Here is a 13,038-nt window from a genome sequence, read left to right as displayed (position 1 = left end):
GAAATGGTCGACTAACCCCCTGTATCCGGGCTGCCCTCTGTGATGAATAAAATAGTCTGGTTTTAGCTAAATAAAAGAAGAAAAATGGCGTCCCCGTTGTGAAGGGGTTAAAATAGAACTAGTCACTACATTAATGCAGCCTCCTGGCATTGGACAGCATCTTAACGAGGAACACAATATATAACGCATACTTGTAACGCTATCGCCGGCACCAGAAGCAGGTTAATTGGCAAATAATAAAGAATTAAATCCTCTAAGCATTATACAACACAAGCACAACACGAACATAATGTAATACTAAGTGCATTAAAAGTAAATGGTAGGATGTACTGTACACAAGAAGCAAAACCTCTAAGCAGCGTACTAATAGGTCACACCATGTAACACACGACAGCTAGGTAGGGTCTTACATCCCCCAGGAGTGTTGATGTATTTCCTGGTGGTATTAACCACACCTCTCAACACAGTATATATGCTATAATTTCCCTCGTGTCTCGTTTACGAAGAGGAGGAGGAGGAGAAGGTGTGATGCTACTGTGGTGTGAGGAGGAGGAGGAGGAGCAGGAGGTGTGATGCTACTGTGGTGTGAGGAGGAGGAGGAGGAGGAGCAGGAGGTGTGATGTTACTGTGATGTGAGGAGGAGGAAGAGAGGGGGAAGAGGGAGGTATGATGCTACTGTGGTGTAAAGAGGAGGAGGAGAATGAGGAAGAGGGAGGAGGATGGGAAAGAGAGGGAGGAGGATGGGGAAGAGAGGGAGGTATGATGCTACTGAGGTGTAAAGAGGAGGAGGAGGAGAGGGAGGAGGAGAAGAGGGAGGCATGAGGCTACTGTGGTGTAAAGAGGAGGAGGAGAATGAGGAAGAGGGAGGAGGATGGGAAAGAGGGAGGAGGATGGGGGAGGTGTGGAGTGCTGCTGGGGTGTAAAAAGGGAGGGAGGAGAGGGAGGAGGGGGAAAGAGGAGGGCATGGAAGCTGCTGTGGTGTGAGGAGAGAGAGAGAGAGAGAACATAAAGAAAAGATGGGATAAAAAGAGAGAAAGGGATGACGATGGAAAGAAAACAAGAACGGAAGCAAAAGAAAAACCACAAAAATGAAGAGGAACCTAGGAAGTGGTGAGGGAGAATAAGATGTGAGGGAGATTAAGTGGTGGGGTAGAATAGAGGTGAGGAAGAGTAAATGGTGAGGGAGAATAAGTATTAAGGAAAAATAAGTGTTAAGGGAGATTAAGCGGTGAGGGAGATAGAGAAGAAATACAGATAATGAGTATAAACGGAGAAGAAAAGTGAACAGAAAGTGGATGGTCGGAGAACAACAAAATGATACAAGATGAATGACAAGAGGAAACAAGAGAGAGAGGCAAAAGAGGCAATAAGCGTGCACTAGCAGACAGCAGAGAAGAGAAGTAAATATTCATTACAAAAACACATGACAGTGAAAGAGATAAACATAACGTATCATCAAAATTAAATAAACAAATGCAACACAAACACCTTAGGAAAAGATTTAACTCTAAACAAGAAGATAAGCGAATGATATATGGTGAATTGTTATTGTGAAATATTTTATGAATAATACCATAATATTACATTCCAACACTCTTATATACTTTGGGTCATCATACTTATAATTACTTATATTAGTAATTCCTGAGAAACAACCCACCCTAGGGCAGGGCTAAGAAGGTCAATGCTGATCTAAACATCAGCCTCACCGGCGCCCGACTCTCTCACACACAGAGGAGAGATTGGCAGACTATAAAAGGCAAATTTGTGTCTAAGAAGATCCGTGCCATATACAACAACTATCAACAAGTGCTCACAACAAGTGTTAAGAAGCATTTACAATAACTATAATATTAACTAGAACTTTCTGATTATAACAACGGAATATCTGTAGCAGATCATTAGATATAATATTCCACATACAAGGAACCGGTACAGAATAAGTAAAATATAAATAAAATGCCAAAAAATAGAACAACAAATCGATGGAGAAATACAGAAAACCGAATAGAAAGGCAATAAAAATGGTCAATATAGTGAAAACATGAAGAAACAAAATTCACTTAAAGAGGAACAAGAGGAATACAAGGTAGAAGATAATTGCTAAATATTAATAGTGTATAAGAATGACCAAGAGAGAGAGGAAAAAAATTAATATATATATATATATATATATATATATATATATATATATATATATATATATATATATATATATATATATATATATATATATATATATATATATATATATATATATATACTGCACTACTGAACTTAGGTACAATTAAAATACCAAATACCTACAGCATGGACAAGGAAAATTTATTTATTATGTAAGGAAGAAACGAGTGAATTACAACGTTAAGTGAGAAATAGTATACTGCTAAATACGTGTAGTGCATAACAATAGCCAAGAGGAAGGTGTTTTAGTATGTATGGATGGTGCCACAGAGACGGACTAGGACTACCAAAACTTTCCACGCTTTAAGAGGCAATTATTTACTCCCTCCTTCCTCTTTCCTTTCCGCCTTCCTTTCCTTCTCCTTCCTGCTGTTACTGTTACTCTACTGTACACACACACACACACACACGTCTACGAGCTTATTTTCATAGCCCTCTAAACTTACTCAACAGCCCACACTATATTTTTTCTTCCATTGCTAAACTCCCATACTGCAGCACGCCTCATTACCCACATTATCACACACGGGGGCCCCAACTATCACGCCTACACGCCCATTTCTACACACGCCAAGTTCCCATCACCACGCGCTCAAATGAATACTCGCCACCACGCCCGCACCACCACACGCCCACGACACGCTCCAATTCTAGCATATAAGAGTGAGTTTTATAATGGTTGGTCCTCCTCCTCTCTCCGGCCAGTCCTTTCAGGGAGTTTAATGCGCTGGGTGTGAGTGTGTGAAGACGTGTGTGGCTGTGTATCCGGTAAAGAGGGGGAGGAAGAGGTGGAGAGTGAGTGAAGGAGGAGGAAGAGGAGGAGGGCGCCGGGGAGAGGAAGGAGAGTGTGGGGAAGGAGGAAGAGGAGAGTGTGGGGGAGGAGGAGGAGAAAACTGTAGGGGAGGAGGAGGAGGGGAGTGCGGGGGAGACGGAAGATAGTGCAGAGAGTGCAGGGAGAGATTCAGGTTGTCCACAGGAAGCAGTTGCAAACTGCATCCTGTGCACGTTGAAACGCAGGGAGGAGAGTGCTGAGGAGGGTGAGAGGAGGAGGAGGGGAGAAGTTGAAGAGTAGCAGGAGTGTGAGTCTGGGTAAAGAAGGGGAGTGGGTGGAGGATTGTGGGGAGAGGTGAGGAGAGAGAGAGAGAGAGAGAATGGGTGGAGGGAAGGAGAATAGAAGAGGAATGGCGAAGGAGAGGGGAAAAAGAAAAGGATAAAGAAGAATGAAAACATGGGGAGTGGAAGAAAGGGAAATGGGAAGAGGGACATAGAAAGTAATAAGCAGTAGAAAGGAGTAAATGAAGAGAAGAAAAAGGAATCAGCCAAGGGTGAGAAGAAACGAAATAGAGGAAGAAAAAAGAAGAGGGAGAGGAAGGCGGGATTAAAGAGAGATGAAGAAGGCACAACAAAATGAGAAAGGAAAGATATAAGAGAAAGGAGAAAAAGAGATAAGGAAAAAAAAAGAAAAAATGGAACAAGATAAGATTACAAGGAAAAGGAGGAACAAGAGGAAGGCGAAGATAAAAATAATTAATGGAATAATAGAAAAAAGGGAGAGTGGGGTGAGGGAAAGGGAAAGGAAAGGAAAGATAAGACAAAAAGAACGAGAGAGAGATTAAGAGACAATAGGAAACTAGAGAAGGCGAGAGAATATGAATAAAATTTCTCCAGTGTAGATTCGAGAGATTTAGTGAGGGTTCATTTGCATTGTATCATTTATGGATTACAAAGATGTATACACCCAGAATAACATTCAAGGAAACAAGTGCATGAAAGCGAGACAAGAAGAAATGGAAAGGAAGTAGAAGTGAGGAAACAATTAATGAATGAGAGACACAAAGATTAATTTGAATTACATGTAATCAAACCAAAATGTGATTATATGTAATGTAATTATACCTGATGTAAATAAGTCTTACATAATTTAACACAATATAATTAACCTCATGTAATTGCACCTCCTGTAATTAAGCCACGCATAATTAATTAAACCCAGATAATTGAACCTCCTGTAATTAAGCCGTACGTGATTGAACCTCTTGTAGTTAAACCTCACGTAATTAAACCCAATGTAATTAAACCCCTAGCAACTAAAACAACACAGACCAACATTAACAGCCAAACGTTCTGTGCCTTTTTCATATTCAGGACGTCAACACCTCGAGCCATGATTGCAATTTGCAGCTGTAAAGAAGTGAATTTATAACTTTCAGCGACTCTATAAAAGTCTATATGTAAGAAGTTTTTTAAGTTTAATTTTCTACACCAGCAACAACATTCAAAACAAGAATAAAGATCCCAGGCGAAAGTTTTTCTGGTTTGTCAAGGAGAATTTGTTAAATATCAGTGAAATTTATTGGGAGAGTTTAAAAGCAATAGGTCGCAGGCAGCCCAATGACCTCTGAATAGCCATGTGACCTTGACCTTGGCGGTATATATTTGCTAGATGTTAGGTCATACATTCCGTGTTATATATTTGTTTTTTCACATCAGTTCTCAACGGGCTTAGGCATGTTTGTAGTATTGTGATTGTTCAATTTTTTGTATTAACTTTCTGATTCATTAGGTGCTTTAATTTCAATTTAAACTTTTTCAATTTGACCTTTCATCAATATCAACCAGGCAAAAGAAGCTTCCAGGAACAGCTCTCAAGTATAATATTCTGAAAGTTTTATGAAGGCAATAACGCAGTGAGTTTGAACGGCAGAGAGCTAACACTCAAGGGTCAATAGTTTGACTTGGACTGTAACCATTGCTTGAAATGATGTATATTACAAATAACCTTTACCTCAGTGGCAATACAACACCTCTTAAAAATAATATCAGAGGCAGATACAAGTCTCATCGACCTCTAGTTCTTGGTACAGTACCAGGTTTAATATACCTTTAGCACGTCACACACAAACTTGACATTGACTTCTGATATCTAACACAAATAATAGGCTACAGGGAGTACACCCCAGGGCTCTAATATTAAAGCGTAATGACAACAATTTACAACTTTCGGCAAACAAATACAGATAAATGAAAAGAAGATTATAAAGAGAGACGTGGAGACATTTATATTTAGTTCTCGAGTTAAAGAAGAGAAAGTGTTCTTCACATTTTACATAATCTTGACCTTTGACGAAGCTGGGTGAATAAAGACAGGGGTCTCTTCATTCATTAGATACATACTTTGTATCTAAGGTAAAACTAAGTAGCAGTTAAACATAGGTGATAGTTTTATCTTTGCAATTTGAGACGGACATATATGACACGGTACCCTAATTTAGAAAAATACTGAAGTGGACTATATCCTATATAGACAGTAAACAACATGCAAGATACAGACGCACCAACAGAAATAATGGCATATCCATGACTGAAGGTCCGCCTACACTCAACGCATACATAATACTATGGAAATGTTCTACGAGCCTCTTCTTACCAGCCTCCGAGGCTGGTAGTTAAGGCAAGTTTGTCCGCCAGTGAAGTGCACTTCACCAAGTTTATGTCATATGCATTGAAAACGAGCACATACCATTAAACTTAATGTACCAGATATTCCACTTGAGAGAGAAATACAAGCTAGACCTATGTATCGAGATGTAGTTAAATACCCTAAAGAAACTTTGGAATAATCCAGCACAATTAAATCCATTATTTCGTCGAGTTGTCTTATCAACTCGTTGTGGAGCTTCCGGCTAAGTTTTAAAAACATCTGGTTGTATAATTATGCTCCTTTACAGCCGTACACGGGAATCTTGTATTACTAAATGGAAGTATTAGAGACACGAACAAAATAAAATGACCAAACTTTCGTCGTTAAAGACTATATTGGCGTGGATTCTTCGACAGCGTTGACTGGTCCAGGTGTAGGGAGGCAACTTCCAGCCATCCTCCTAAGATATATTCTGTACTGTATACTATAGGTCGTGTTCGCTCTCTCACACCCAACAAAACCTTTCTTCTACTCAAAAAAAAAAAAAGACGTATGTATCAGATTTTATCTGATTCACATCAAGAAACTTTCATTATTATCGGTAAATTAGGGTGCTGGCTTTAGTACTTTGAGCTCCCCGCCACCACCATGAATATGAGGATTTATGTTCAGGCATCACTTACTTTCAGCAGAAACCAGAATGAGGTAAGGGGCCTTTGAAATGTGGCATTAAAAGCGAAGGTTAAAAATATGTTATACTGACGAGTAAACAATTGAAGAAGTACTAAGATTGGCAAAACTTTAAGAGAAATCTTTTAAATTTATAGAAAAAGGAAAATGAGATACTTTGATCACATAATTAGGATGAAGAGATAATGACAAATATTAATGGGCAAAGTTGAGGGTAGGAGGGCCAGGAGAAAGCAGGGACTGGGATGGATGAATAAATTTAAAACTAGGTTCCTAGAAAGATGCAAAATTTTGGATGACTGGCAAAAACAGCCCGAAAACAGTTTAGAGTGGATGACTATGGTCGCCAACCTTTAAATATAAAGACGATACTTTGATTGACTGATCACCTGCTGGATTGTTTTATCAATGGACAACGAACAACAATAAATACAAATATTCACCAAATTCCCATAAACAAAGTTACAAAGTTTTGACATTAGAGAGTAAATTGACGTACATTCTTCTTCTTCTGCTCGAGGCGTTGGGGAACTTCCAGCAATCTCATTCAAGTATGCTGAGTCTCGTCTCCTTATAGCCAAGCCAACAGTTTATTTTTTCTCTTAAACCATGTGATGCTTTTTTCCAGCCCGGCTCAATAGACTTGAGTGTCAAATCGTGTCGCTGTGGTCGCTAAGGGATGATATCTTATGTTTATTCACCTCTGTATGGATCTTGTTCCTCCCCTTGGGTCTGAAGGACTCTCGCTCTGCCAGGCTACCTTCTATATTGTGAGTTATTCATGAAAGTTTTTCAGCACTTTATTATCGGTAGTACTTTGGCTCTTTCATACATCAACTTTTTTTCTTCATTTATTGGGCACTCCCCTACATCCTTGTGTAAGGTGAAGCGCAGAAGCGTTTACAGCGCCCAACAGGGAAGCATGCTAAGTTCATGCTTGCCTTATGTCTCATAAGTTAAGGGCGTAGAAGCTTAAAGAGTCGAGGGCGTAGAAGCCTGAAGAGTCAATGGTTTATGTCTATGCAAGTTATTGGAAGTTCCAACAATTGTCCCTGAATACGAATTGGCAACTTTCGACTTACAGCAGGTACCTACTTTGCTGCTAGGTGAACAGGGACGAAGGGGACTAGGAAGAGTGTCCAAACAACTTCCGTCGGCCCGTGAATCGAACCCGTGACATCTTGCTTGTGAGGTAAGAACGGTACCGCTCTACCACCAGCTCCCCCTCATACATCAACTGTCCACTTACCCTACATGACCTTCTATAGTCACCTCCCCATCCATTACTTCCTTTCCGCCTCCCATCCATTACTCCACAAGAATAATTTTAACCTATCCACTTCACCCCAATTGCTTTCTATCCACCTAACCACCTCACACCAAATTGTCTTCGATCCACTTATCCCATATATCACCTCCTAGCCAATTACCCTACATTAACTCCTATATATTTACCATACATTACCCCATGAGAATATTTTAACCTATCCACCAATCTCCCATTACCCCCCTTTAGAATATACGAGTCATGGTGTGAGGGAAGTTGAGAAGACTAAAGGACATATTAATAAGAAATTTGTAAGAGAGGAACAGAAGATGGGAGAGAAGCAGGAGGAGGAACATGGGTAATTGGAGAAGATAAGAAGAATATAGAGAAAACAGAGGTGAGTGAATGAAGGAAAAGGATGGGAGGAAGAGGGAAGGGAAAGGATGAAAATCAGAGGGAAAGGGAAAAGTTGAAGGGAAAGAATGAATTTGGGAGGGTAATAGATGATAAAATAGAGAGAAGGAAAGAATTAAGTGGAGATGGAGAAAGATGAGGGAGTGATGGAGAGATGGAGGGAGAGGGGGTGATATACGAGAAATTATAAAAACAAGTGGAGGAAGTGGATGAAGGAGTGAAAGAGGAAGACACAAGAGAGGGGAAGAACTAGAGAGGTACGATGGTGGGGTAGAGAGAGTGAAGACAGAGGGGGGGGTGGGAGATAGAGGGGGGAAACTAGGAAAATACGGTTGAGGGAGTGGATGATGGAGAGATGCAGTGTGAGGGAGTGAGAGAAGGAGTGAGGGGGAGCTAGTGGAGCTGCCTGCATTGTACAGTTCAGATGCAGCAGCTCACACGGTCATTTCAGAGCGAGAGGGACACAAATTGAGAATTTATTATTGCACTGTGTACAGCGCGCTGGCGGGGGGAGCCTCGCTGGCGCCGACCGTCGCCAACCCGCCCCACTTACTGCCACGCCTACTGCTGCTGTTATCGCCTGCCTGGCCTTTCCGCCAAGCTGGGAGAGGAAGCTGGGGTAGGGGAGGGGAGAGAGGAGGATACGGGAGATGAGGGAAGGAGAGAAAATTATGGGAGTAGAGGGAAGAGTAGAGAAAAGAAGTGGTTAGGAAAGCGAGAAGAAAATGGCTGGAGGAGGGAAGAGAAAGGGGTTAAGAGAAGAGAGGGGGGGAGGAGAAGAAGCTAGGTCTAGGAAGAAAGGGGTTTAGGGAAGGAACATAAGGGGGTAGGAAAGAGAAAAGAACTAGAGGAAGGGAAAGAAACGGTTTAGAGAGTAAAGATAAGGGATGGTGGAGGAAAGAGTAGGGTGCTAGGGGAAGGAACAGAAGGGGGCGAGGGGAGGTAAGAGAAAGGGGAATAAGGGAAGGGAGAGAAAATGGGATAGGGGAATAGAAAGGGGGTAAGGGGAGAGAAAGGGGACAAAGGAAAGGAAGAGAAGAGGAGACCGGGGAGTGGAGGGGAAGATCGGGGAGTGATGGGTTTTTATTAGGCAGGAAGTAGGTGATAGAGGGGCCACCACAGTGTGTCGTGGGAAAGGGAGGGGGGAGGAGGAAGAGGAGGAAAAAGAGGAAGAAAAAAGTAAGGAAGAGGAGAAGGAAGAGTGGAACCAAAGAACAACAAGTAACGGGAGGATAGCAGTTTGGGGTCAGCTGGTGAGTGTACAGGAAGGAGGAATGAGCTTCTTAGTAGTATTTAGTAGTGGAGAGAGAGTGGGAGACGTCAATACCTGGAAGAGAAAGAGGGTGGAGGGAGTAGGGAGGTAAGAACAGGAGAGTGGAGGGAATGGGGAGGTAAAGACGACAGGGTGGAGGGAGGAACTGGAGGGGTAAAGATGGAAGGGTGGAGGGAGGGAGCGGAGAGGTAAAGACGGGATGGTGGAGGGAGGGAGTGTAGAAGTATAGACGCGAGGGTGGAGGGAGGGAGTGGAGAGGTAATGCAGGAGCTTAAAGGGAGGGAGTGGAGAGGTAAAAGACGAGAGGGTGGAAGGAATGGAGAGGAAAAAAGAGGAAAGTGAAAGGAATGAAAAAGAGTGGAGGGTAGACAGGAGGAGGAAGCCATTAACACTCAGTATGGGACATTCGAAATATCCTTAAAATGGGTAAAAAGTAAATGCACCGCCGCCTTCCATACCACCGCTCCTCGCTGTGTGTGGCGCTAATATCTCGTGATGGATGTTGATATTACCAAGCCCATTCCTGGGTACATAGGCGCCTTTTCCTCTACACCGGTTGCCATTCTCAGTTCATGATCGTGCTATTTTATGCTAACTGTCCACGTGTTTCTTCTACAACTCGAAGTACAACTGTTGTGGTTTTACTGCTGTCGTTGTTGTTCATAGTAATGTTGTGGGCTGTTTGTGTTGTGTTGATATATTCAGGTAAATCAACGCTCATCACCTCATAGATTCAACCCTAGACAACAACTCTTTAAACATAATGGAAGATATTTTGTTTTATTAGGTAAAAGGTCTTGATTCTATTATGTTATTGCAGATGATGTTATTAATTTTGTTGTCTATATTATTGATGTGTTGTTATAATCGATGCTGTTGTTTTTGTACACGTTCTTAAACTTTGTATTTAATATCGGTGTTGCTGTTTGTATTATTGTATGATTTGCTTTCTAACTATTGATATATTTGTAAATGCATTATTGGTATCGTTACTATTGATGTTTGAGGCGGCGACGGCGGCGGGCGGTGGCGATGGACAGCGGTGGTGGTGACGGTGGGCAATGGTGGTGGTGGTGGCTGATGTTGCTCATGTCTTTTGATTTAATGCCATTTACATGACTGCTATAATCTTTGTAGGTAGCTACGAGTATAATTATATCTAGTATTCGACTGGGCGGCAGTTCTATAATGATGTCACTACAGAGGAATTAATGCTCCTGTACTATAAAACTAAATCCGTCCTTGTACTTACTGTATATTCGTCGTGGCTCTCACTCTCCTCTAAAACTGTTTTTCCGTGAAAGATTACATACTACAGTAACGTCTCTTACATGAAGCTCCATTAAAATTTTACTTTCTTAACCCAAAAGGGTATAAGGATGAGGAAGAAGTTAAGCCGCAGTTGAAGAAAAAATCCATTATGAGAGAAAAAAATCTTTAATGTGAGGAATGGTGGAAACTGAGCTGAGTAACATATCATCTGAAACATTGAGGCTAATAAATTTAAACAAGATCAAGATAAGAAAAAAATAATAATTGGAAGGAGAGGACTCTTAGCCTCGAGAAAATTTAGGGAGACTCAAAATGACAAGGGCCAGGTTCACTTTATGTCATTATTAAGAGATGGCATAACAAATTTTCAGCGGAAATCTTTGATAAGCTTGTGGCGACTGTTGAACAAAATTGGACGCATATATAGGAGCTGGCAGTAACCAACGAATATAAGATTTACTTAAAACCACCATAATAACCTTGGAATCTGTTAATATTGTGATTTTTCAAGTCTGAAATGAAAATGTGAAGGATAACAACTAAAAGTTACGGAAATCAAAAGACCAACAGACAGACAGACAAGTGGGCACAAACTATCGTATGTATACGTCTCCTATTGAGCCCTCACTGTCGGGTAATTGAAAGTAAATATTTTTTTTTGCTGTTTCACGATGGTTTAAATGTGTGTGTGTGTGTGCAAGGGACAACCATTATAATATATAAGCGTCTGTCAGCGCACAGTAACTTTGGACTAGCGACACATACAGTACACACAAAAAGTTTGGAGTGCCTTCCTTAACAGGTAAGAGTTTTGTTTTGTTTTGGTATCTGTTGGTTTAGTTTTGCTTTTGGCTTCATCCTTGTTGTTTGTTGTCTCTCGCTATTTTCCTCTCTCGATTTTCCCTTTTTATTTCACTTTTACTTTCGCTCAGTCTCTCTTTCTCTGGCCTTCTTTATCATTTCAACCTCTCTCTATTAATTTGAGTAGTTTATTTTTCTTGTATCTCTCTCTCTCTCTCTCTCTCACCATCGACAAAGACATGGAAAACTTGGCATCCCTTCTGTACGTGTTAAATAATAAACGCAGCACTTACTGAATTTTACACTTGATAGATACATAATCACTAACGACCGAATTTTACTTCAATACTTAAGAACATCCTCCAGCACTGACGTAAATAATACCTCGACGATAAGTTATAAAGAGTCGCTGTTGCTGTCATAATGTGTCCAGGTGGTTCGGTAGCCAGGTTGTTTAAGCATCGTTTTCTCTCTTATAGTATTCTACACTACACAACAATGTTATAAGACTATGAAAGATGGTATTTTTATTATCAACTATTAATAATTACGTAATTTATGTAAGATATACAGTATGGCAAATTGCACTGAACCAACAGTGGGTATTATTACAAATTCAATAAACGAGAGAGTGAAGACGTCAGGTACGGGGCAATGATCCATGTAAACTGTTGACTGGTAGAATAAAATCAAAATAAATGGTGGTGTTAGAATATACAGCCCTGTCACTGAAAATCACTCTTCCTTGTTGCAAAGATTTTTTTTTCGACAAGTGTGTGAGTAACAGAGGGATATAGGAGTTGCTGATGCAGCTAAAATACACGATCCTGTGGTATATAAACCCATATTAAAGAACCAGCTTCTAAGTTAATCTGGTTTGTGACAAGTAATTATATACAATGAATCTACTGGCCAAAAATAACCCTATTTAAAATAGGTTGTAACAAGAAACATTATGTGCGTGAAAACTATGAGGACAAAAGAGGCTAAGTTAAGCCCTGGGAAGGAGAAAATAGAAAAATAATGGCTTTGATACATTAAAACACGTGGGGCTATAATTTCAGCATCTATGATGCAAGTGAAAAGAGGAGATATTAATCTTTCATTGGAGAACAGGAGGAAAATCTGGCCTTCAATTTCAACAAAACATAAAAAAAAGAAAAACGTTTCATTGACAAAACGAACGTAAACTTTTGATTTCGATGAAGACAATAGAGGAGAGAATCTGGATTTTGTCAAAATCAGAAAACTTGAAACTTTAGGAAAATTTGGTAATTAAGAAAAAAATATGTTGGCGTTCTAAAGTAACCGTGATATGGTCAATGTTATGGCATGGTCAATGTGGTGGTATGGTCAAGGTAGTGGTATGGTCCATGTGGTGGTATGGTCCAGTACGGTCAGACTCCGGCGAGCTCACTGATAACGACGGAGAAATGAGCAATAATTTGAATAAATATTTTTCAACAGTTTTCACCACCGAAAATTTAAACATGATACCCGAGGCACCGACTCTATTCAGAGATAGTGAAGAAAACAAATTAAGTGAGATACTAGTGACTAGTAACGATGTTAGTAAGCAAATAGACAAATTAAAGCCTAATAAGTCACCTGGTCCCGATGAGATATTTGCCAGAGTATTAAAGGAATGTAAGGAAGAGCTTAGTATGCCCTTAGCAAAGTTGTTTAACATGTCCTTAAAAACAGGTGTAGTACCAG

This window comes from Homarus americanus, unplaced genomic scaffold (genome assembly GCF_018991925.1).
Source record: "Homarus americanus isolate GMGI-L3 unplaced genomic scaffold, GMGI_Hamer_2.0 scaffold36734, whole genome shotgun sequence".
Taxonomy (NCBI): Eukaryota; Metazoa; Arthropoda; class Malacostraca; order Decapoda; family Nephropidae; genus Homarus; species Homarus americanus.
The sequence above is the reverse complement of the archived record's forward strand: the minus strand, read 5'-3'. Positions refer to the sequence as shown.